This window comes from Chiloscyllium plagiosum, chromosome 32 (assembly GCF_004010195.1).
Source record: "Chiloscyllium plagiosum isolate BGI_BamShark_2017 chromosome 32, ASM401019v2, whole genome shotgun sequence".
Classification (NCBI taxonomy): Eukaryota; Metazoa; Chordata; class Chondrichthyes; order Orectolobiformes; family Hemiscylliidae; genus Chiloscyllium; species Chiloscyllium plagiosum.
The window spans coordinates 15,277,678-15,303,718 of NC_057741.1; positions in this window are offsets into that span (position 1 = coordinate 15,277,678).

Below are 26,041 nucleotides of genomic sequence, written 5' to 3' on the forward strand. Positions count from 1 at the left end.
GGATATGCAGGTCATTGGACTCATCCACCGCCAAACCACAACAACGCGACGGTCGGAGGAGGAGCGTCTTATCTTCCGACTGGGAACCCTCCAACCACAGGGGATGAACTTGGACTTCACCAGTTTCTTCATCCCCCCTCCCCCCACCTTGTCTCAGCCGGATCCCTCCAGCCCGGCACCCCTTCCTGACCTGCAGTCTTCTTCTTGACCTCTCCGCCTCCATCCTACTCCGACCTATCACCCTCACCTTGACCTCTTTCCACCTATCACATTTCCAACGCCCCTCCTCCAAGTCCCTCCTCCCTACCTTTTATCTTCTCCTGCTGAACACTCTCTGTTCATTCCTGAAGAAGGGCCTGTGCCTGAAACGTCGAATCTCCTGTTCCCTGGATGCTGCCTGACCTGCTGTGCTGTTCCAGCAATAAAGTTTCAACTTTGATCTCCAGCATCTGCAGACCTCACTTTCTCCTTTTTGAGGGGGTGGCCATATTTGAGGGGGCATGCGTATTATATGGGGAAGGCATGTTTGAGGTTAAAAAAGACAGAAAAGGAAAAATCATGAGGGACATCGATAGCATGAATAGTCAAAGTCTTTTCCCCAGGATAGGGGAGTCTGAAACTAGAAGGCATAAGTTTAAGGTGAAAGGGGGAAGATTTGAAAGGAAACAAATGGGGCAACCTTTCCACACAAAGGGTGGTGCGATTATGAAATGAACTGCCAGAGGAAGTGGTGGAGGCTGGTATAATTACAAAATTTAAAAGGCATTTGGATGGGTAAATGAATAGGAAAGGTTTAGAGGGATATGGGCCAAATGCTGGCAAATGGGACTAGATTAATTTAGGATATCTGGTTGGCATGGATGAGTTGGACCGAAGGGTCTGTTTCCATGATGTGCATCTCTATGACTCTAAACACTCAGACTCTGGAAATAATTTTAGAAAATTAAATTGATATTGCTCACTGTCATAATAACTTGGATGGTGTCCAAACAGTAAATAGTTGGCATACATGGGGCAGACAGCACTGGTTATAACTGTGGAATATGCTGACCTGGCTAATGCTAATAGGCTGGGCAAAGGACATAGTACAAGAATAGAAGCAACATTTTCATTCAAGCTGGCCATGTTATACCTGACATGGAAATGTTTGCCACACACACTTAAACCAGACACCTTGAAAGATTAAAAAAAGAAAGATAACTCTTTCTATTAAGGCTTTGAACACATTGCATGGATCTCAGTACTCGCAGGAAAAGACCAGAACAAGAATATGTTATTAAAAATTCTGAATAAATTATTCAACTGAATTCTTATCTGTTTTTCCTGTTTTAACATCCTTGTTCTATGCACATTTTCCAATAATGATTTAAAAAACCAAGTCCTGAACACTATAAATAGATGCATTGAGAACAAAGGCAAGGAAGTTCTGCTAAACATTTATAAATCACTGAGTAGGTCTCACCTGGAGTACCACATCCAACTCTAGATACTATCCTTTAGTTAGGATGTCATGGCCTTGGAGAGGGTACATAGGAGATTGATTAGACTGATACCAGGGATGGGGGGCTTCAGTCATGTAGAGAGATTAAAGATGCAATTTTTCTTCTTACATTGTGAAGGTTAAGGGGAGAATTAGCACATTAATAAATTATGAAAGGCTTTGATGAAGTAAACGAGGAACTGATTTCATTGGCAGAAGGATCAGTAACTACAGATCAGAGATTTAAGGTAATTGGCAAAAGTGTCAGAGATGCAATGAGGACATAGTCTTTTACACGGTTGTATAATGCCTGGAAAGGGTGAAGAAAGCAGCTCTAGTTGTAAATTGCCAAAGGGTATTGCAGAAATACTTAAAAATGGAGAAATGTGCCAGGTGGTGGTATGTGCAAGGGAGCAGGATAAATTGGATAGCTCTTACAAAGAGCTAGCACAGGCAGAATGGGCCAAATTGCCTCATTATAAGTTGGAAGATTCTATGATTCTTATTTTCCTTTATTCTTTCATGAAATGTGGACATTACTGACAAGACAACATTTGGTGCCATTCCTAACTGCCCTTAAACAGAGTGGCTTGCTAAGCAAGTGTCTGGTTATGAGTGAACCATGTACCTGTGGATCTGGAACAACATATACGTCAGATTGAGTAAGGACAGGATCCCCAAAAAGACATTAGTGAATCATATGAGTTATTACTTATGGAAACTAGCTTTATATTCCTGATTTATCATCAGAATTTGAATTCCACCAGGTGCCAGAGTGGGATTTGAATCTTGATCTGGGTCTCTTGTTTAGTGAAGAGATTACCAAGCCACCATCTCTCCTCAAATTTCAAGACATCACAGTTAATTGGTTGGATTTGTATGTTCTCTTGTTTCTACACATTACAAATATGCTTAAATCGTCATCTGGAATGTTCTTCTCCTTACGTTCTTTGACTAAAGGGAGATTTGAGCTACAGAATTATAACATTTATGACGGATAGACTAAAGAGGTAAGATTAGAGTGGTGCTGGAAAAGCACAGCAGGTCAGGCAGCATCCGAGGAGCAGGAAAATCGACGTTTCAGGCAAAAGCCCTTCAAAACTTCAAAGAAGGGCTTTTGCCCGAAACGTCGATTTTCCTGCTCCTTGGATGCTGCCTGACCTGCTGTATTTTTCCAGCACCACTCTAATCTTAATTCGAATCTCCAGCATCTGCAGTACCCACTTCTGCCGAGAGTAAGGAGGTAAGTCTACCCCAGCAAAAAATGCAGATTGACCCCCCCATGCTGTTGGTATTAATGTGATCATCACTGGCTGTCCAGTCAACTGAGCCAGTCAGCCCCACCTCCTACACAAGGAACCCCAGTTGCTGTGGCAACGTACACTTTCTGATGCATGTTGTAGCCTACAATTATGGATAAGTGATGATCAACATTCTTCTTATCACATGGCCCTTATTGCCTTCTGCTACCGTAAGTCGGCAGGATTTACAAGTTGATATGTAACTTGTTTGGCCACATTATGTATGCACTTTCATCAGTTCCTGGCATGACACTTAAACCTGGAATGTGTCACTCAGATATAGGAATGTTATACAACTGCTGATTTAAAATGTTACTTTGCACCTTGAAACAGATTATATTTTGTCAGACAGACAGATCAATTTCAAAACTTAAAAATGTGTACTATTGCTCAATAATGATTACTGAACCATTACTCAAAACACATATCTTTCCTCAGAATATATTTACTGTTCCTTTAGACTTCTTCACACTAAAGTGACCAGGATGCCATGGTGATTTAAAATAATCCAAATTAGACTGCATTGTCAGTTCTTCAGGCAGAGTTACACAAAGTCACAGTAACAAGAAAATAATTTCCAATAACAATAGGCTGTTGAATAATTTGATGAATTTTCAGACACAGCCAGGACTCAGAGACGCAATAGGAGGAAAATACTTTTACTGCTTACAAAATAGAAGAGAAGTAGGATATAAAAGAAAGTTTAAAACAGAAAATACGAAAGAAACTCAGCAGTTCTGGCAAAAGTCTTTCCTGAAGAGAAGTCATATTGGATTCAAAATGATTCTCTCTTCACTGATTTCAGATTTCTAGCATTCACATTATTTTAATTTTAATGGAGAAAGTTACCCTTGTCCTTCCATCCAGCTTTCAAGTACACGGTGAACAATATTTTATTTCCACTTGTTTATTGCCATTGTTAAATTATCTCAAATACTGATCACCCTTTAAATAAAAGCTTACTTTGTGCCTGCTTAATTTTACCATATCACTTGGAATTCATAAATTTCACTTTTACCTTCAAGTGATACTCTAGAGTTTACTTCAAAAATATTCAAAGCATTTTCCAATCTTTTCATATATCTAAATCCTTTCCATTTGGGATCCTTCCTACCTATTCTCTACATGTTCTCTGTTGCATTTATTACTTACATGGCATGATAGCCAAAACCAAATGGACTAATTGGATGCATTGTAAAGCCTTAGCTTAAACCCGAAAATTTGTACTGTTCTGATCAATATCTCCTTTTATTCCTTTAGCTGTAATAATGGTTTTGTCACACTGTACAATTACAATGTTTTGTAATATTAAGACCATAAGACATAAGACATAGGAGCGGACGTAAGGACATTCGGCCCATCGAGTCCACTCCGCCATTCAATCATGGCTGATGGGCATTTCAACTCCACTTACCCGCATTCTCCCTGTAGCCCTTAATTCCTTGTGACATCAAGAATTTATCAATTTCTGCCTTGAAGACATTTAGCGTCCCAGCCTCAACGGAAACAATTTCCTAGCATCCACCCTTTCCAAGCTATGTATTATCTTGTAAGTTTCTATTAGATCTCCCTTTACTCTTCTAAACTCCAATGAATACAATCCCAGGATCCTCAGCCGTTCCTCGTATGTTAGACCTACTTTAAGTTTAGCATTAAAATTTAGTTGCTTAAGTTGTACAAAGTTGTTCTTTAATGGATGATTTTAGCAATCAGCCAGAAAGATGAGGAATATTAGTCCACCTTGTCTGATGCACATTTAAAATAGCTGTTCCTTGATTTTATTACTAATTTCCCACCTGCCGCCAGCTTAACTGAGCCCCTTTGTTTAAGCAACCAACTCAATTGTAAACTAACATCCTGTTAATACCATTCTGAAATCTGACTGCATTTTAATGTGACAGTTAGTGAAGTGTTCTGGTTGCTCTGCTAAGTAAAACCTACTCGAAAAGAGCACAGGGACCTATAAACGTAAAACATTTAACGATGAGGTCAGAAGGAAAGTCTGGGCCACTATTGCAAATGGTAAATCTTTGCTCAGTTATTTTCAACGGGTGCTAGATGAGTTTGGTTAAAATGCCCTTTGCCTCTGTGTAATTAGTAAAAGAAATATAAATTGCAACCCATCTCTAATGGTTCCAAACCAGATGATTGATTACTTTAGAGTCAAAATCAGGCTTTTGCCTGATACGTTGATTTTCCTGCTCCTCGAATGCTGCCTGGCCTGCTGTGCTATTCCAGCACCACTCTAATCTAGACTCTAATCTCCAGCATCTGCAGTATCCACTTTCACCACAGATTATTTTAGGTTCAGTGGATGGTTTGCAGGTCCTGTCATTCTAAGCTGTCTATATACGAATGGCCAGTTTTGTTCGAGATCTGGTGTAGGCCTCAAATGGATCACATCAACCAGGTTTGATACTCCTTTCCACCACTTACCCTCACCTAATTCCCCACAGCCTAGTCCTAATTAAACACCTATGCTGTTACTACTGTGTTATGTGGAATAGCCATTACGCAGTATACCTTTAAGCAACACGGTTATGACAACTACAGCATTGTATCTGAAATAAGAGTATAAAGGTTTCAATTTCCACCTTAACTGATGTATGACAGTGGCACATCTTAATGATGGCAGTAAAATGGTAAGCAGTGATGTGGATTTATAAAGGAATCCATACTCCAGGTGGTAGACACTTGAAAAGCTCACTGAAGATCAGTGAGATGACAGCCTTGTCCTAAAAAGCATTCAAAAAACTAAAAGTACTAATTTTTATAAGTAAAGATTTGGAAATTGAGCAACCAGGATATAGACTTACATTCTTTATACCAAATTTAAGTCCAACACACAGAACGTTTCAGAGAACGCCTCTGGGACACACATGCCAAACAACCCCACCACCCTGTGGCTGACCACTTCAACTCCACACCCACTCTGCCAAGGACATCAAGTCCTGGGCCTTCTCCACTGCCAAATCCTAGCCACCCAACGCCTAGAGGAAGAACGCCTCCTCTTCTGCCTTGGGACCCTCCAACCACACAACATCAATGTCAATTTCACTAGTTTCCTTTACCAGCACCACACTTTTCAACTCTGATCTCCAGCATCTGCAGTCCTCATTTTCTCCTAAATTTAAGTCCTATCAATTTAAAATCTCTGACTTTTCTAATTTGAAAAATAAGGCTACTTTTTGATTTAAAAATAAAAGCAGCAGATAAAGGTTATTCTCAGCTTAAAAGTATTGAAGATGCAGCTTTTAAATCACTAAAGGGCTCTTGTCTAATCTAAGACACCATACTGATGTGCAGAGTTTGCTTGTTTCCACTTTGTTTCACCAATTTCATACAAATGTTCAAGGAAGCCTGCATAATATTACCATTCATTAATTGATGTGATTGGCATCTACTGGCTGAAACCTGCTACTGCAAGCCTGGAATCCATATATTGAATGAAAGTCACTAATGGGGCTACAGCAATGAAAAATTAAGTGAAACAGAAGATTTTTGCATTATTAAAGCTTCATGTGACACAAAAAGAGAGGGGACTATTAACTGATAAGTGACCTTGCAAACAACCTATTGTCTAACTATTCTGAATACAAGACTTGTTTTATTCAACGACAAAGGAAAATGAGAGAATTGCATAACCACCAAGCAGGTTAAGAACTGGGAGGAAGTGAGGACTGCAGATACTGGAGATCAGAGCTGAAAAATGTGTTGCTGGAAAAGCGCAGCAGGTCAGGCAGCATCCAAGGAACAGGAGAATCGATGTTTCGGGCATAAGCCCGATTCCTGAAGAAGGGCTTATGCACGAAACGTCGATTCTCCTGCTCCTTGGATGCTGCCTGACCTGCTGCGCTTTTCCAGCAACACATTTTTTAGGTTAAGAACTGCCACAGCTATGCACTGGGCAGAGAGTGTGGGTCAGAAATTCAAATACGAATACTTGGGTACTACCAAAGGTTTCTAAAATATACAATCAGTCTAAATCAATTACAGATCAAGGTACTACATTATTAAGGATCAGATGCCACTTCAGACTAATGTATGACATGCCAATTATGCAAAAGAGAATGAGGAGGCAAAACTCTAATGATGATTGTGCGTTGATGTCAAGTGTCAACAAAGCAGTTTTTGTACATCTCCAAAGAGGTATACACTAGATCAGGATGAGTTGTCAAATCACCAAAATACTACATTGAAGTTGGAATTGGTAATCTTGTTAACTCTGTTTTTACCTGTTTGTATAACTATCAAGTTCACAACATATATACACCCATGCATATTAGTTTGAGATTTCCTTTTTTTATGACAAAATGAGTACATGATGTTATGTCTCAGTCTGCAGTATGTGTTTGAGAGGCATGCTCATGATATCTTCACCATATCATAGCATGTGACCAAATGGTACAAAGGTCTCAGTCTCCATCTTAACTGGGACCTCTTGAAGCATGACATACAGATGGAAACATGCTACTATTTGTAAACAAATAGCTTAGTAGTAACCCAATCACTGAAGCCATTGTAACTGTAATAGATACGTGTACTTGCACCTATAATAATCACTTATTCAATCTTTCAGTGTTACATTTACCCTCATCTAGTTCTTACATTATGGGAGCTAAGAGTTATTCTCTCATCAAGTGCAAATACCGTGCTGATGGTAAAAGCCCATACATAGTGGCAGACCAGAGATAATGGGTGAATCTTATAGGGGTTCTATGCTGAGAAATCTCAGAGAATCACTTGAGTAGTCAAAGTTGGGAGTAACTTGCTGCATTGTCAAAAAGATCTCTGTGTGAGAGACACGATTCTCACCAGAAAGCAATGAGAAACCTATTAATGGGGATTATTGCTTGTAAAACGCCTCATTGACAGCCAATCTTGCTTCATTATACTAACATGCAGCTACTGATTCTATCACCCACCACGAGGGAACTAGGCATCAACATTTTCGGAAATGAAAGGTAATGTGGGTACCTGGCGGCTTCAGCTTAACCACTTGCTCATCTGGAATGCCATCTTGGATACCTGTCAATAACATCTCAAAGAATAATCCAGGGTAGCAGGCACACACCAACCCACATTCACCAACACTGACATCCAATAATAATCAGCCTCTCAGAACCCTCCTGGCACCTCTCCTAGCTACTTGCAAGACACTTATATACTTTAAAAGGGCACTTCAGGATGCACTGACATCTAACATTGAAAGGTTTCTGTAAGGATACTTGAGCCAGGCAGCTAGCTCATCTGTTGGACCAGGCTGCATCTCAGGGCTGCCCACACACTCTCTTAGCACTCATTCACTGAGCACATAACTCACTGCATCCCTGCTTTGTTTGCAGAAATAGTCAGGGGATATATCGGAGCGGTCTACATTCAATGCTGTAGAACCAACACAAACAGGGGAAACACGCATCATCAGTCAAGGACCCACAAAGCTAGCAGTTAGGGATCCAGTCAATTCTTCCCGGGGGCTATCTATCAAAGTTGACCATGGGGATGGAGAGCAATCAGTACTGGGGGTCTGCTCATTGAGCAGTGGAGAGGAGGCTGGGAGGTGGGGAGATAGTAGTGAAGGAGTTGTCTGTGGCAAAAGGAAATGGGGTATTCAAGTTTAGGGGAGGAGAGCAGAAACATGTGGTGAGGTGGGAGTAGCACAGTGACAGGGGCAAGTCAGTGTCTGAGGTGGTGCAAAATGGGAGGGCATCGAAAGCTGCAGGAAGGGGTGTATTGGTAACGATCACCACTGTGGCCTTCTTGGGGGGAATGTACAGGATCATAGTGGACATTGTGAAATAGTGGGGCCTGGGGACAAAAAGGTAAGTTGGAGGTGAAGCTCTATATGGTCATTGGCATGGGGGAGAGGGGAAATGGTTTGGTGGAAATGGCCTGCCTGGGAACCGCAAGGTGAAAAAGTAGGTGGGCTCTCTGAAGGGATTCCTGGTGGCCAGGCCAAACCCAGAGCTGGGAATCCTGCTACATGTCCACCTTGCTGGAAGTGGTCTGCAACTAGAAATGCCCAGGGTGGACAGAGTCAGTGCCAGCTTGATGGGACGAAGTGCAGGCTCCACTTTAGCTAGATGAGAGGACATCATCCAGCTGAAGTGAATAACTAACCTAAAGAGCCCTGAGAACTCCATACATGGCCCTGCATGTCCCATTGTATGGAAAATGTACCATATGATCATTTGCACGGAATGCCAGCACAGACTCTTGCCTGAGCTGAAACTATACTCTGTTCTTTATCTGCCCAACACTGGTCCCTGTCAGCAGGAGCTGTTGATGCAGCTGCAGGTGTAGTGTTAGTCATTGTGGCCACTTATTAAGATGTCAAAGTCAGATGCAGGAAGAGCAGATTTGACAGCAAGCTCAGGAGAGGAAGAAAGTCACCAAAGATGCCAAGAAGCACCCAGCTCAGGCAGAGGCCTCAACTACAGGGCCCCTCAGGATGTGTTGATAATTAAAAATTGATCTGGGGAAATGTCTGAACCTGTGACGGACACCCAAGAAACAATCATGAGGCTGGCCTGTGATGGGCACAGGGAACAGATGAGTAGTGACTTGGAGAGGATGCTAGAGTGGCTAAGGCCAGAGGATATACAGCAACTCAGGCAAAAAAGTGGAGTTACGTGCACCAAGAATTGTCAGCCATTCCAGCTATGAGCCAGCGTGTTTGGGACTGCTATGCCGTTACATTTCCCATGAAGAGCAACTCCACAATGCCATTGCTTGGTCGGGTGTTGAGCTTTGAGTTTAAAGTTAGTGCTGGGACCAGAGATGCTAGTCTATTCCGGGATATTCAATGAGTGGCACATTCTTCTACCTCCAGCCAGATGGAAGAATCAAACTACCATCAGACAAGAGGGGTGCCACTGAGCTGTGGTAGATAGTTAAAAAGCTAGGGTTGGAACAATATGGCAAACAATCTTGCTAGGATTCAGAGACAGAAAGCCTCAGTGAAACTCCATGAAATTGGCACCACCAAAATATCATTCAGCCCAATGTGACTCATACTGAGAGTTCAGAACATTATTGTCCCCTTGAGTCTCTCATTCAGTCCTCAGGACAGGACAGTCAGGTGCTTTTTCACATTTAAAATGTATAATTACAATTCATGTCATCATAATTTACAACGTCATGGTTTGGTGCATGCCTGATTTTGTGGCCCAGCTGTTTGTGCATAAGCATTAATTTTCGAAAATTATGCAACAAATAAAATTCTAATGGAGTTATGGATATGCTGAACACTGAGTTGATGGCTCTCTGAACTGTACCTGCTGTATTAATTTGTACTTACCATCTTGTTTTCTGTATTTAACTTTGGTATAGGAAGCCTTTTTTGAATTGCATAAGCAAAATATTTGATGTCACAATTTTTTTTTCCAAAGAAGTTTGTTTTCAACTTCTAATTTTTGTAACAATACCGAAAACATAACAAGTCTTACTATAATAGGAGCAAATGTCTCACAAAATTGTTATTTGATAAAAGCATAGAAATAATTCAAACAAATTTGTACAGGGTTGGCATGAGATTAAAACAGAGCAATCTTCTTATCCAGCATTTATTCCATCATTCTCAGTTAAAAATGCAATTTATTCAGAACAGGTCAGTCTAAAACCAACTACATGATCTCTATTCATCACTTTTCAGTTAGTTAACCACAATCAGTCACCTTCAAGCCAGGCATAATTTTGCTGAGTACAACACAGAACTTTGGGCTCAAAAACAGAAATTACGGGAAAATCTCAGGAGGTCTGGGAGCATATGTGGAGAGAAATCAGAGTTAACATGTCAGATCCAGTAAGCCTTCCTCAGAACAGGAAATGTGAAGAAGGATCACTCGACCTGAAATGTTAACTCTAATTTCTCTGCACAGATCCTGCCAGATCCGCTGAGATTTTTCAGCAATGTTTGTTTTTGTTTCAGATTTCCAGCATCTGCAGTTAGTTCTTTTTTTTTGTCGACAGGCAGTCCCCAAATTCTCAACGTCCAACTTAGAAATGCTCATATTTTCAAATGACATCCCATATTAGTATTAATTTTAAATGTCCAACATGTCCAACATCTTATATTTTAAACTGGTAATTTTATATTGGATTGTAATCCGACTTGCAGACAGATCAACTTATGAATTTACAAGATGATCAGGGATTAGATAGGGTAGACAGTGAACGTCTTTTTCTAAGATGATGACATTGGTTTATACGAGGGGCATAACTACAAATTGAGGGATGATAGATTTAAGACAGATGTCAGAGGCAGGTTCTTTACTCAGAGAGTGGTAAGAGTAATGTAGTTAACTCAGCCACATTAGGGAGATTTAAACAATCCTTGGATAAGCACATGGATGATGATGGGATAGTGTAGGGGGATGAGCTTAGATTAGTTTACAAGTCAGCGCAACATCAAGGGCCAAAGGGCCTGTTCTGTACTGTATTGTTCTATGTTCTATACTCAAGAATGGAACCCATTCATAACCTGGGGACTACCAGAAGAGACGTTAGTCACTTTGCTGGGTTGAAATCCAACTAAATGAAGCATTGTTACCTGTGAGTTATTTAAGACAATGGTTTTATGTGTATAAATATGAGTAAGAATTACAAACAACTTTGCCAATACTGACTGAAAAGTAATAATTGGTGGGAATATGATGGCCAGTAGTCTTTGAAGCAGGTCCCTACCTACAGTGACAAAGGTTAACAACTGCCAGTACAGCCACAGGCAAATGACAAGAGTCAGTTGAAGCTGTGAAAGACTCGTGACAGTGTTATATTATTTGTCAGGAATATGACCTAATTGTTATGAGACTGTATATTAGGATCTTGCATTTACTGCTCAGTGGCCAGTTGCCAAGCATCAATATATAGACCAACAGGTACATGGAGAAGTGTAAATAATTGACTAAAAATGCTGAAGGAGAAAGTGAGGACTGCAGATGCTGGAGATCAGAGCTGAAAATGTGTTGCTGGAAAAGCGCAGCAGGTCAGGCAGCATCCAAGGAGCAGGAGAATCGACGTTTCGGGCATGAGCCTACCTGAAGAAGGGCTCATGCCTGAAACGTCGATTCTCCTGCTTCTTGGATGCTGCCTGACCTGCTGCTCCTTTTCCAGCAACACATTTTCAGCTAAAAATGCTGAAGGCTCATTGTCATGGTTAAAATCGAATCCTTACAATCAAACAGGATCTCTGCTATGGCAAAAAAAATGGCACATGTGGCTGGATTAAGTCTCACCTCCAAACATGGCATCTACCATTTTTATAAGATGCAAATTGGGATGGGTCACATTTCACACAATCATATTTACAAAATGAGCTTCCTACTGGCAATGGCCTCCACTCCTGTGTGATCTTGGTGACCTGGGCATCTCATTGTGGCTTCAAGTGAGCAGATTAGCCTTATTAGGTACAGGACAGAAATCTGTGGCATTAATTGGACAATGAGTGTACCTTTTTTGGAGAGGTAAGACATCCCTTTGGCAAAGGCTAATGGACACATTCAAGGGCCTCTATTCCTGATGAAGGACTTTTGCCCGAAACGTCAATTTTCCTGCTCCTCGGATGCTGCCTGAACTGCTGTGCTTTTCCAGTACCACTCTCATCCAGAATCTGGTTTCCAGCATCTGCAGTCATTGGTTTTACCACCTTCAAGGGAGTCAGGTGCCATTTGGCATTGTTAAAACTAGGAATGAATGTATGTAAACATGTATATAAATTCACTGTCGAAGGACCCATCAAAAGTAACTGCCAAAATAGCCAAAAGCAATTGTCAAAGGAAACTGTCAAGTGTTAAGAGGAACTATCAAAGGAGACAATGTATTTACAAATTCTGTCCTTTAAACCATTGAAATAAACATGACTGTTAAGGGTAGTAGATAGGTGCACAGCTTTACATTCAGAATATGAGCAGCAGTAAAGGTTATTTGAGTAATTGGAATTATGTGAAGAGGTGTAAATTGATATGTAGGGTATGGAGTTGTGTGTGCATGTATGAGTCAGAACATGAGCCATAAAATGCAACAGAATTAATTAGAGTCTTCACTTTATGTAGCAGCAAATGTAACATGATTAAATTTTACATTCGGTTTGACAGTAAAAAGACTAGTATGTCAACCCATTGCTCCTTCTTCGATATATACAGTTTAATATTGATTGAATATAATGTAAATTCTTACCATGATATGTAAAAGATAAAGGTAAAGTCACCATGGTACTACCAGACCACAGAACTGGTCTCTCATAGAGAGATGACAGGTGTCTCAGTACAAGTGTCTTCTGAGTGAAAGTGTACTGATTTTGTTCAACCTGCAATGGGAATATTTTATGGATGTTCCTATTAAAGGTGAATATGGAATGAAATTCAGCCAGGTTTAATATTTTATGATGCAAACTTTAATTTCAAATTCTGCAGCTCAGAAAGTTCAGTGCTGGAAACACCAGATATATTCTACAGAGAGAGAGAGAGACAGTAGCTTTTCCCAATATTATGATGATAAATTGCTGTGAGCACATCAGTGGTGTTAGAGATTTCTTCCTTTAAGCAAAAAGTTCCATTCACATTCAATGAATTCTCTGGTTAATCATAAACCTTTCCCATGAAAATGTTCCAGTGGCACACTCCTACATAACACCAGTTACAAGACGATCCTGTAGTGAACTGATGAGATCCTTGCAGGATGAGGGCATAAGTAAGTCTTTAAATTAAGTGACTGAGAAGTGGTGAAACAAGACAAAAAGATTATACAATGAAGCCAAAGAGAAATTATCCAGATGACTCATTTCACCATATGCATAGTGTTCGCTGTGTTCGACTGTTTTCCTCCTTTTAGCTTTGTGGCTCTAACTCATATTTAGTGTTACATCAATCCTTTCCACAGATATTAAGGTTTTTAAAGAATGTATTAAATGAAACATGATGCTGATCACTGGATCTCATAAGCTAATGGAGTGAGAAAAACTGCCTTAACTTTATAGCCTGATGTAATACTGCCCAGTGTATTGACACAGCTGTGAAAATACTGAAACCAGGCTGGCTTACTGAACAGGATTATACTATCTGTTTATTTTACACTTGGCTCACTTCAGATATACTGCAGAATACTAAACTTTAAAAGCTGACATATTTAACCAATTCATAAGGTTTGCCCACATGCAATCACTGTCCCATCTGGTCTGATTAGAAGACATTTGTGACATGGTAATTATATCTGTACTCTCATGTATAAGCATAGAAACAGCAAAAAAGAAGTGGACTTCTTGGAGTTCCTAGAAACATGAATCAATTATCCAGTTAGATGCTTTTAATATGTCTTCAAAATATTGCAATTTTAAGGTAAACTAATAGCACTCCAGAAGTAGGTGGCACGGTGGCTCACAGCACCAGGGTCCCAGGTTTGATTCCAGCCTCGGGTGACTGTCTGTGTGGAATTTGCACATTCTCCCCGTGTCTGCGTGGGTTTCACTCCGGTGCTCTGGTTTCCTTCCACAGTCCAAAGGTGATTAGGTTATGTGAATTGGCCATGCTAAATTGCCCATAATGTTAAGTGCATTTGTCAGGGGGAAATGTGTCTGGGTGGGTTACTCTTCGGAGGGTCAGTGTGGACTTGTTAGGCCAAAGGGCCTGTTTCCACACTGTAGGGAAGCTAATCAAGTCTACAAGAGAAATGTGTTTGTGTATGGTAATGGGGGAGATTTTTGTTTAGTGTGTGAAAGCAATTCTAAGAAAAAAGGCACAAGAGCTTTTAAACTAACATTTGTCCATGAAGTCAAATTAAGTCTTAATGAAGCAAGTATGAATGCAGAGTTTATAGAGTCAAAAACAACACTGGTGGACAAAGGCCTAAGTGTAGGTGAAAATGAGGACTGCAGATCTTGAAGATTAGAGTCAAGATTAGAGTGGTGCTGGAAAAGCACAGCAGGTCAGGCAGCATTCGAGGAGCAGGAAAATCGACTTTTTGGACAAAAGCCCTTCATCAGGAATGAAGAAGACCTAAGTGTGCTCAGCTTTTTCCTGTATTGTTCAAACATTTAAGATGTTTTGTTTATCCAAACGAACATCAGCACATGGAGCAACCAACAAAAAAATGTATTTAACACCTTTATATCCTTTGTCATTTACATGTGTCGTGCATCCCTTTTGTTCTCATACTTGTCTTTAGTCAAATGGTTTTAGGCAGGATTAATGCAGTCTTGAGTGGGCACAGGCCCACTGCACAGATCTTGCCTAGATTGGGTTTGGGACTTCACATTGTAGTCCAAAAATATTTCCACCCAGTGGCACACAGAGAGGACTTGTGGATTTTGTGTGGTTCCAATATCATCAAATGAGTGCTGAACTGTCTGTGCTTTATGTATGACTCCCTGGATGTGTAATTTATGGGATTTCCAAATGAAGATTAATAAACTGTAGCAAAAACAAAATTACTGAAGAAACTCAGCAGGTCAGGCAGCATCTGTGGAGAGAAAACAGAGTAATGTTTCAGGTCCAAAGACTTGTTTCAGGGCTTGTTTCAGATTTTCATCATCTGAAGTGTTTTGCTTTTGTAGAAACATAGAAAATAGGCCATTCAGCCCTTCAAGACAGTTCCACCATGCAATAATAACATGGCTGAAGATCAACTCAATACCCTGTTTCCATTTTCTCCCCAGACCCTTTGATCCCTTTAGCTCTAAGAACTACGCCTAACTCTTCAAAAACATTCAATGTTCTGGCCTTGATCACTTTCTGTGGTAAAAAAATTCCACCACTCTTTGGGTGAAGAAATTTCTTCCCATCTTAATCCTAAATGGCCTACTCTGGATCCTTAGACTACGACCCGTGGTTCTGAAAATTGAATCAAGTTATGAAAATGTAAGGAGTAGCTTTGGTATCTCAAATGAACAAGATTCTATTTTTGACAACTTATATTTAAATTCATTGTATGTTTACAATGACGTCTTTAAACCGAGAACCATAACACCGCATGCATCATTTGAATTTCAATGCATTGGTGACATGATTTTTTTTTCTATTAATTTGCAGGATGAGGGTGTCACTGGCTAGGCCAGCATTTATTGCCCATACCTAATTGCTCAGAGGGAGTCAACCACATTGCTGTGGGTCTGGAGTCACATGTAGGCCAGACCAGAGAAGGATGGCAGTTTCCTTCCCAAAAGGACATTAGTGAACCAGATGGGTTTTTCCTGACCACGGAAAATGGATTCATGGTCGTCATTAGACTCTTAATTTCAGATTTTTAAAATTGAATTCAAATTCCACCATCTGCCGTAGTGGGATTCGAATCTGGGTCCCCAAAACAATCCAATAATAATACCACCCCAATTTTCCTCCTACTGATAAATCTCCAGTTCACCTACATTTGCAGAAATGAGTATGTAAACATTGACTTTTCTCTATTGTACTGTCTAAATGCCAATGATATTACATTCCTTTCTGAATGGGGTTTAAATTGGAGAGCATGTAATAATTTCTTCTTGATGTATCTTATTCTCTCCTCTGCTTTTCAACCTTGATGGCATCCAACATTGGTAAAAATAAACTTCATAAAACACATAGAAAAGTAGCTTGTATGGTTTGCTTACCTCCATTTCACATGTACTGTCTATCAATCACTCTTTTATAGTGTAGGTGGTAGAAATACCCAGGTGGGAGTTCTTGGTACATCACATAGTCCCTGATTCAGGAACTGTTTAAAGCTAAGAATGACATAAAGAAAACACAGGGGAATTTCAGCAAAACTTTGATGCCACACAGTTGTATGTTAAATCATTTGTACTTGCCTGCTGCTGAATTAGCAGTGACAGGAAGATACGCCTCTGCTATTGCTTCTTGTTATACAGAAACCTTATAAATCACATAGCTGTGAGAAACATTTTCCACATTGACATTTCCAGTATCATTGACATCCCAATATGATTTAAATCCCCAGATGTTATGCTATCATTAATAACATTGTCATTTTTTTGTCCAGCAGAAACTAGATGAGAACTTGCTTCTGACATAAGTACTGTGAGACGAAAGAATTATTAAACAAACATTTACAACTATATTTGAAAGAAAAGAAAAGTCTATGGGTAGTATTTGTGTGAACCCCAAAATGTCAAAACTGGTGTTGAGGAGGGGAAAATATTACAATAAAAATCTGCATTCAACAATTTATAAAAACAAACAAAAAAGGTACATTGGTTGCATCTGTACAAAATAGTCAGTCGATTCATTCAAATGCAATGCTTACTGCAACTTGGATGATTGACAACCTTTACAATCCATTATGTCTGTGCTGTAAATCAAAAACATGCAGGCTTTTTTTTTGTTACCACTGGAAACAGTTTTAAACACCCAAGAGGTCTCCAAATGACAACGCCAACGATAAAATCTCTACCGTTTCACTGGATTGGTGAACGTTACTGAAGAGATAACTGGATTCAAATACAGACGGGGACATAAATAAAAGCAATTGGCTTTCACAAGGTCATTCCCACCAGGAAAAAGAAACATTACCAGGAGTTCAACTGTGATTGTGAAGTATGTCTTGCACTGAGGGCCTAAGTTGTCATCCTAGTCATCATCTGTCACACACAGACTGAAATGCTGGCTTTTTTTACGATCAGGATATGAGTTTCCACTGCTGTGATTATTCCACGGATTATACTCCAGAGACCATTGCTTATGTAAGGAATCTTTCATAAATACATAAAATAATTTCTGTGCAAAGTCCACAAACACTCCAATGACTGCAGCCTATGCTTCAGTTCTCACGAGTACCTGAGGACTCTTCATTTTAAAGGTTAAGAGAGAGAGAGCCAAGCTCTACTGATGGTGCTGACTGTCAATAGAGAAAAAAAAAACAGAAAAAGACAGATTGAGTGTGTCGTATTGCAGCAGGAATCATAAATTTGAGCAGATTTCATGACAAAATGTTCCCAACAGTGCATTTAGATGCTTTTTCCATTTAACCTTAACTTGCTCCTATATCAGCATCAAATACATGACATGAAGTCATGTTTACTGACACAATTTTCAGATTAATGAATAGGAAATAAATTAACTAAGGGCTTTAAAGTCTAGACCTAATTTGCATGGGAAAATGGACTGTATTAAGCTACTTGAAGATTTTGTGTTTCACATGATTTAGCAATTTTAATTTTTTTTTACAGACTATTGACTATTTTTTGAACGTAATGTTTTTTAGGTTTTTTTCTGTTCAAGAACTCAATCTGCTTGAGAGCTACTGCCTGATTTTCAGGGTCTAACTTTGAAGTACAGGGGCCCTTTTCTCATTCTCACCAATCCCTTTATTAGGTGGAGTAGCCACAAAATAAAACCATCTTCTGTATTTGTGTTGTCATATATTGCTGTTGGATTCACACAGACTCAGAATTAAAAGAATTTATCAATATCTCCAAAAATGATAAACACCATTAAAATTAAAACTACAGCATGAGGAAAACATTAATTTCCTGGTACCACAGCATTTAAATTGGCACAACTGGCAAACGTTTCTTATTTCAAAGTAATTGACACTTTTACACACAAAATACCATCACCCTAAGCATATCTTCCGTGTATTGGTAGACTTACAACTTGCGAGTTTCTACCAAGGATGAACATGGATGGAATATTTTAGCAGTTACTACCCTTTTACTCAATTTCAGATCTCAATCAAAACCAAAAGGACTGCAGATGCTGTGATTCAGAAACAAAAACAGAAATTGCTGGAAAAGCTCAGCAGGTCTGGCAGCAGAAGTCAGAGTTAATGTTTAAGGACTGGTGACCTTTCTCAGGACATTTTCTCCCATTTAGTTCTTAAACGTATGCAGCCTTAAGCTAGAGATTCCATATTTATTTGCAAATCCACTACCTCAATGAATTAAAGTTTGCCTAACTCATAATTAGCATGGTGTGTCTTTGGTAACAGTTTGAAACTTTTCTCTCTTTATGGCAATTTCCCTCTACCCATCCTTTTGGGCGGTACGGTGGCTCAGTGGTTGGTACTGCTGCCTCACAGCACCCGGGACCTGGGTTTAATTCTAGCTTTAGGTGACTGTGTGTGTGGAGTTTGCACATTCTCCCTGTGTCTGCAAGGGTATCCTCTGGGTGCTCTGGTTTTCTCCCACAGACCAAAGATGTGCAAGTTAGGTGGATTGGCCATTCTAAATTGTCCATCATGTCCAGGGATGTGTAGAATTAGCCATGGAAAATGCTGGGTTATAGGGATAGGGTAGGGGAGGTGAGTCTGGATGGGATGCTGTTCGGAGAGTTGGCATGGTCTTGTTGAGCTGAATGGCCTCTATCCACACTATAGGGATTCTAGTTTTTGTTGCAAACGTTTCATCCCCTGGCTAGGCGACATCATCAGTGCTTGGGAGCCTCCTGCGAAGCGCTTCTTTGATGTTTCCTCCGGTGTTTATAGTGGTCTGTCCCTGCCGCTTCCGGTTGTCAGTTTCAGCTGTCCACTGTAGTGGCTGGTATTTGCTCATGTTGGGTATCGGGTCCTTCGTTCTGGTGAGTTGTTGTCTGAGCATGGCTGTTGGTTTGTGTGCCGATATGAGTCCTAGGGGTCGCAGTAGTCTGGCTGTCAGTGAGCCTGAGGCATGGCATTCATCCACAAACTCCATCAACAAACACATCGACCTGGACCCAATATACCAACCACTACAGCGGACAGCTGAAACTGACAACCGGAAGCGGCAGGGACAGACCACTATAAACACCGAAGGAAACATCAAAGAAGCGCTTTGCAGGAGGCTCCCAAGCACTGATGATGTCGCCTAGCCAGGGGATGAAACGTTTGCAACAAAAACTTCCAGCTCGGCGAACAGAACCACAACAACGAGCACCCGAGCTACAAATCTTCGCACAAACTTTGAATAGGGATTCTATTCTGTTATGCAGCCTCCCATTCTTTCCCAACAGCTTAAGGCCTCCTTCTATCTCCTACACCTATTATAGTCTCACTATCTTCTTCACTAACTTGTAGCATCCCCATCTCTTTCCGCCTGCCCACCATCTTGTCTTTTCCAATTGTCCTTGAGCATCTTATCTCCCAACAGACCTTCATTGCCTCCCCATCTCCCCCAGGCTTTTTAGCAGCTCTGTTTCCACACAGATCTCTGTGGCCATTCTGTTTCCGTCCAAACAAGGTGTCGCCTCTCTGTCTCCCCTCCACCTCCTACCCTTCCCTAGTCACCTACATATTCCTGCTTTCTTCAGACTCTTCTCTATCTCCAGCCCTTCACCAACCAAAAGACCTGGCGCTGAAAATTTAGTCTATGCCTCTGATAAAATACACTCTTCGACTGTGCTCCTGGCCTGTGTCCTGCATTTCACTGTCCAAACTCAAGGACATTAAAAATTCTGTTGCTATGTCCTACCTTGCACCGTCTCCCATTCATCTATCGCAGATGTCCTTGAGTTCAATAACGCCCCAGTTTTTATCTCCTTATTCTTGTTTTCAAATCCAGCCAAGGCTGTACCTCTTACTATCCAATTAGCCTCCTCAAGTCCTACAGGTCAGACATATCTGCACAACTCTAATGCTGGCCTCTTGAGCACCCTCAATTTTAATCCTCCTTTATTATGCATTCTTGGAAATTGAACATCACTGACAAGACTGAGATTTATTGCTCATTCTAGAGAAGGACATGTGAGCTGCATTCTTGAACTGTTGCATCCATCTGCTGTGAGGACTGTGCTGTTCAATAGTCGGTTCCAGGTTTTTGTTTCATTGAGTGGCTGCACAGGCCCCGAGCTCCAGCCTTCCCTTCCTAAACAAAACCAGATCTCCACCTTGTTGTCACCTTGGTACAATACAGTTTTTGATTTTTTTTTTTGAAATCGGAAACCCAGTTATCTCCAGAAATAATGAAGCCACAATGCTCACTGTTTAATACAACATTAGTTTACCACACAAAAAGACTATAAACTATGAAAATATATCCAAAAAGAGTTAGCTACATTAAAGATATTAACGTACAGTGACTTAACTTAAATTTCTTTGTATATTTATTTGCCTTACCACCCCATAAAAACGCAAGGTATATACTTACCAGAATTTGGAAAATCAACCACTTGGACTGAGTACTGTTTCAAAGTTTCATGCAGTGTTGAGATTTCTTGGGCCTTCTACTTATTTGCCAGAGGGCTGTCCATTCAAATCATCTCTAAACATCCTATGGTTGTGACTCTCACAGGTGTCATTAGCATATCCAGGATTGCTACCTGTGGCCAGAATGTTTCTGGTTCCAATGTTCTTTACTTCTGGAGTCTTGCCTCTTGGAATTATCTGTCATTCTCCAACCTTGCCATCTCAGATGTTCAACTCATGATTAGTAGGATTCTATAGTTATAAAAGGTTTAAAATGCTTTAGGCCAGGATGACGAATTTTAACTGCAATACTGCTTGGAGGGGATACTCTCAACAGATAGTTTGTTCTGAACTAAATGATCTGAAAAACAGAACTGCACATAGGAATTGAATTTTACCTGTAAGTGGCTTCTTATTTACTTTTATTCAAACTATGTTTATCTCCAGGCAACATTGTCACATGATCAGTTGTTGAATGCAAGTCTTTTAGACATATCTTGTTCTTAAAGGGATGATCACCTCAACATAAGGTAAAGGTTTTTTTTTATAAAACTACATGAGTGATCACAAGTAACCTCTCTCTCCTCCTATAACCACTTCTTAAACTGTGCTATGTTGACTCAGCTTTTGGTTACTTGTCCTAATGGATCCTTAGGTGGCTTGGTGTCAAATCTTACTGGAAAACATTCCCATGAAGCAACTTGAAATGTTTTATTACATTAATGGCACTCTATAAATGCAAAGGTCTGTTGATAGACTTGGGCAACTGTCTGTGTGGAGTTTGCACATTTGCCCCAGGTCTACGTGGGTTTCTACTGGGTGCTTCGGTTTGCTCCCACAATCCAAAGATGTGCAGGGTAGGGGGATTGGCCATGCTGAATTGTCCATAGTGTTAAGGGATGTGTAGGCTAGTGGGCTAGCCATGAAAATGCAGGGTTACCGAGATAGGATGTAGAGATGAGTCTGGGTAGGATGCTCTTCAGAGGGTCGGTGTAGACTCGATGGGCCAAATGGCCTGCTTCCACACTGCAGGAATTCTATTCTGTGATATATTGGACTATCTTTTTTTCACATTTAACAAAGTATCCCAGAGATCAGGGCAGTATTTTACAATATTGCATATAACTCAGTAGAATTTTGATTTGGTTCTCTTGATTACCCATCTGAATCTCTGCTGCATTTCACTGAATACCCCAGGGGAAAGGCATAACTCAATGTTATTTCTCAGGAGTTTCGGTTTGAGTTACAGCAGGTGACTGGGGAAAGCCCATGAAAATTCTGCCCAGGTGATTATGCTGCAGGTTACAAATGGTCATGTCAGAAAGTACAGTATTATAGCAACAATGGGTGCAAAGTTGTGGAGGTGACAGGAGCATTGGACGCTGGCTAGACAGCAGCGAGAACTCCAATTTGCCTCTGTTCAGGAAGGCCTGCAAGACTTTGTACCACAGTATTTGATAGGCTAGTAGTGGGCATTCCCCAAGATTAAGAATTGCAGGTCCTATCAGTCAGTGTTCACTAACTGTGCTGTACTCAGCAAAAGGCCACAAAATTTCTAATGGCTGTAGGGTTGGTCCCACAATTCAGTGAAACAATTGGTGGTGGAAGGGGAGTCCTTCATGATAAATTCAGCCAATGCAAGAATTGAACCCATGCTGTTTGTGTTACTACGTATTGCAAAACTGCCGCCTTCCAAGGAGCTGAATTACTCAACAGCACCACTGGGAGGATAGTGGCTGTTGCTGGTACAGCATGCACCCAAGGCCTCATACACAGATGAGTGGTTGGGTTACAGAGTGGGGTTTGTGGACGAAGAGGTTTGAAGGCAAGGGCAGATAGTGGCTTTCACCTATTATTGATTCAGTTAAAAAATGCAGAGATCCCTGATTCAAGAGAAAGTAGTTTAACACTAAAGCAAGAAAAATAGCATACTCATCTGTATGAGCCTTACTGATGAGTCATGTAGCATAGAAACAGGCCCTTTAGTTCACCATGTATATGTCGAGTAACAAACTCCAAACTATATAATCCCATTTACCTGCATTGGTCCATAGCCTATGATGCCCTGGCATTTTACGTATTCATCCAGACATTTCTTAATCTGCCTCCACCACCCTCTTGGGTAACACCTTCCATGTTTCTGCCATTCTCCGGGTGAATTATTTTTTCTCAAATCTCTAAACCATTTGCTCTTCATGTTAAACTTTTGCTGTCTGGGGTGTAGATATTTTAAATAATACCTCAATGAATGTCATGGTATTAACTGTGCTGTGTAAATGTATTTTGCTGTAGATAACAAGAAAATCTACATGGGCCAAATGACCTTTAATCCTTCCTGAATTCATACATCCAGTTTAGCAAAGGATTTTGTTTTCATTGTTACAGAATTCTGGATGTAGGTTTGCTCACTGAGCTGGAAGGTTCATTTTCAGATGTTTTGTCACCATACAGGGTAACATCTTCAGTGACCCTCCAGACGAAGGCTGAAGATGTTGCCTAGTATGGTGATGAAACGTCTGAAAATGAACCTTCCAGCTCAGCGAGCAAACCTACACTAGAACCTCAACCTGAGCTACAAATCTTCTCAGAACTCGCTGTTACAGTATTATTGAGGTGAAAAACCAATGACTCTAGTGTGGGATATTGACATAGTTGAAGCATGTGGAAGAGGTGGTCAGGTCAATCAAAAAATACTTATTAGGTGCTTACTAGCTTTAGTGCTGAGAACCAGGAAGATCAGAAGACAGAGAAACTTAAAGAAATTAACAGCTTTGTTATCCTGAGACAAAATAAATTTGTGACGGAACTGATATAAGAAGTTCTGATCTCCGTGCAGTAAGGGAATGCGCAAAATGAGCAGGATTTCAGGTCATATTTTTGTTTCTATCCTAAATAAAGAGAATACAGTAAACTTATATATTATTCTTATATAACTAAGTCTTTCTTTACAGAGGTAGGAATTAGCTTCTTTGTCTGGAATCAGCCTGTACATCTTACCATTTATGATAGAATAGAATTTAATTGAATTAGTTTTATTGTCACATGTTTTCAAATGAGCATAGTGAAATGTTTATTAGTCACCACTTACAGTGCAATCTGAGGTATAATGGTATCTAGGTACAATTCTTAGTTATTGAATGGAGAAATGAAGAAAAAGAAATTACATTACAGCTTTATTTAAAAGATATTGCTGCAAATGTCCTTGCCGATGCTGCAGTCTGAGAGACCCTAATAATAATAGCATAGGACTTCTGCAAGAGTATCCTGATTACATTAATAGCTTGAAATTGGTGGGAAAGTCAAACTCTCCACATCTGACTGAAGAACGTTGATGACCTTTTCTTTACATTTGGAACAAAACTGGAAATAGGCTCAGGTTTCTTTTCCAAATATACAAGTACAAAACCCAGACTTTTTCAGAACAAAAAAAAAGTCATGTCTAATATTTATAGGGTCTTTTCTGCCTTTCTCCTCTTGTTTTCCTTTGGGAAATGTTATACTATTGGGTATAGCCCTCTGTTAAGGTCTAAAGATTTCCAGTAATAAATTGCAAGAAGTGCAAAGGTTTAGATCAAGCCAGATTGCAGCTGAGAGTTAAAGCAGGAATGTTATCAGAACTCTGAATAGTCAGAATTTTATCCTTCAAAGGACACTTTCTCCCTTTAATCTTTCATCATGTACTCTTTGTCATGAGATATCTCTGCATGGCCTGTGTGAGTTATCAGTATTGGCTTCTAACTCAGTTTTGTAACAGTGAAAACTGAGTTGAGGATGTCATTTATCTCTCACTAATGCGCTGAAACCTTACAAGCAATCTGTGCTACTACAGTTTTTCTCTGCAAATCTTTCTAACACAAAACATTCATTGTCAGTTAACACAGTGATGCCAGTCTATCATGCTTCCAGGTTGTCAATTAGTGGATATTTATGATAGCATTCATTATTGCTCCTGGCTGAAACATATAAAGCTTGAAAGTATGTGGCAACTTTGTACTAAATCAGAGTTAAAACTGCTCATATCCTGATCTATGTCACTTCCAATACATTTTGTAGTTTTTATAGAGCAAGAATGGAAGAATTTTTAACAAATATTGGAAAAGGCCACATACTTGGTTCAATTTTTGTCACACAGTTAAATTTACCATTTTCTCCATATCAAACCTTTCAACCCTTTCAAACTACTTTCTTCAATATCTTTAATTTATTCCCCAACGATATTATACCTTGAGAAAAAGCCCCATCTTTTATTTTCCATTGTTACTTTGGATATGAACCTTTCACTGCAGTGAATCATTCTCCTGGTTTGATTCTGTCAGTTCTCCCTCTGTAACTCCCAGTATTCCCTGCTGCAATTCACCTTCTTAGCTACCAAAGTGCAAGTACTTGCCTTGTTATTTTATCACAGCAAGGTAAATGTGAGGCAGTGGGGCCATTTCTCCCCTCAAGAAATGTATTTTGAGATTAAGATACCTCATCTGCATGTGTCCATAGAAATGTGCTGTTGTACATGGATGTTTGTCGATGAGTGATTAAATTTAAAATTGGTATTGTAGGGGAATAATCAGAGCACAGTACTCGCCAAATGCTTTCAAATACATTTTGAAATTTGCATTAACTGCAAGGACCTCCATAGACCTTCCAAAAGGCCTTAATTAGGGCAAAGGTCACATTCATCACTGATGCTGCCTGGGCAAATACTCCACGCATCAAACTCACCACGCACAGGGCATTAAATTCCACTGAGTGAGTCCCTCACCCTCCATGAAGTGAATACGAGCAGTGGTGGGACAAAGCACTAAAGCGGACATTTGGTGATATGGTAGGAATGCTGCCCATGACAGAGATCACCACAGCCCTAATCAAAGCAGAGGCAGGATGGTGGCATGGTCCTCACCTGCTACCTTCCTACCTGAATAAGTGGCCTTGCCAGCAAACACACAATGGGGGAACTGCTTTAAATTCTGCTTCGGTATCCATGCATGATGCAGTAATAAATAATAAAGGATGAGCAAATGGTGTGTAATCTTGGCAATCTTACTGAATCCTGAAATTATAGAATCATGAAATCCCTATAGTGTGAAAGCAGGCCATTTGGCCCATTGAGTCCACACAAGAAATTAGATTAGATTACTTACAGTGTGGAAACAGGCCCTTCGGCCCAACAAGTCCACAC